At 41.6% G+C, this 1,577-nt stretch overlaps 1 long non-coding RNA gene across 1 annotated transcript; it reads right to left on the bottom strand.

Annotated features, from left to right (window-relative positions):
- Positions 1–892, bottom strand: LOC112080113 (uncharacterized). The gene is made up of 3 exons (XR_002896117.2): positions 551–892; positions 212–427; positions 1–51 (listed from the first exon to the last, which is right to left on the bottom strand). It is a non-coding gene; the product is annotated as an uncharacterized lncRNA (long non-coding RNA).
- Between the last annotated feature and the right edge of the window lie 685 nt (positions 893–1,577).

Raw genomic sequence — 1,577 nt, 5'->3', positions numbered from 1 at the left:
AGATACTCTTGTCAATATAAGTTACTCTGTTGCAGCTCTGATCCTGAACACCTGAAACATAATGACAAGAGGGCATTACTTATACAATACAATCATGAGCTGCAATAATCCTGTGTTACAGTTATGTTAGAAGACTGTGAGGACTGTTTAGCAGACAGAATAGATATACTTGAAAAGTTATACTAGAATATTGAGTTGAATCCACACTCACACACTGCAGGAGAGTGGAGATCCTCATTGGCTTTTACAGCRCAGGAGTAACTGTCTGCAGCATCAGGGTAGACTGAATAGGGAGAAGTGTTGTCAGTTACTATCTGTCCGTTCTTGTACCAGGTGTAGGTGGGGTTACCAGTCAGAACACAGGTGGTGCAGGTCAGTGTCTTCCACGCTGATAAAACTGAATAAGGAGTCACCTTCACCTGCAGATCTGAAGGAGATCATAACATATTACAACCATTACTGACATCTATTCTAGACACATGACGTTTCTTTTTTGAAGACAAAACACTACAATTTCCAGAACTAAATTGACAGAAGAATATCACTGTACCTGTGACAGACAGAGTGACTCCAGGGTTGCCAGTAAATCTCCCTCCGATCTGATCTGTTATAAATCTGAACTTGTACGTAGCTGAGTCACTCTCTCTCAGGTCTGTGATTGTCAGAGTGCAGTCATTCTTGTTATCTTTATGATACGTCACACGAGCTGTATAGTCTGCATCATCACTCAGACTCACAGGATTCCCCTCAGCATCATTTTTAGTGAACCAGAAGGTTTTTGTGACTGTACCACTGGGATATGTGTAAGAGCAGGWCAGSTCCACTGATGACCCCTTCAAGGTACAGATACTCTGAGTGGTGTAAGTCACACTCCAGCCATCCTGACCCWGTACCACTGAAACACAGTCACACAACACAATGATCTCAGAACGAAGACAAGGTCTATTGGTTCACACTGACAGTAGGGTTTGTCCACACTTTGTTGCCGTACTGTAGTTTCTGAGTTGAGTGTGAATGGAAACCACACATAAGCATCACTCAGTGAGGTGTGAAAGATAAATGCCTAACAGACGATGTCACTCCCTGAACCCCACCCAAACTCCCACATTTAAGATAACCATATACTAAAAACAGTTTATGGAATGAGACATACCTCCTTTTATTTTACTACATACCAGAGACAGACCCAACACACTTCCTCCGCTGTTCTCAAGGACATTGTGCATCTCCCACCCTGACTTCAGTCGCAGACGTATCATAACCAACAACTCACTCTATAGCTGGTGAATAACTCACCTGATACATTAAAACAGTCCCAGGGTACATTCCAAAGTGTCTCAGAGTAGACTCCCACCAGCTGCTCTAGGACCAGTTACAACTTTTTAGATCATCGTTGTATGCCGAACCTGATCTTAAATCACCACTCCTACTCAGAAACATTATCAATACTGGCCCTGATGTACCCACCTAAAACACAGCTCCAAAACTAAACAAAAAGTTAAATGATTCAGTAAAGTCGTACCATGTGATTTATGGCTATAACATAAAATAATAAACAATGATTCAATAATAATAAC

The sequence above is a fragment of the Salvelinus sp. IW2-2015 genome, unplaced genomic scaffold (assembly GCF_002910315.2).
Source record: "Salvelinus sp. IW2-2015 unplaced genomic scaffold, ASM291031v2 Un_scaffold11837, whole genome shotgun sequence".
NCBI classification, from domain to species: Eukaryota; Metazoa; Chordata; class Actinopteri; order Salmoniformes; family Salmonidae; genus Salvelinus; species Salvelinus sp. IW2-2015.
This window is presented reverse-complemented; position numbering and strand designations above follow the sequence as displayed.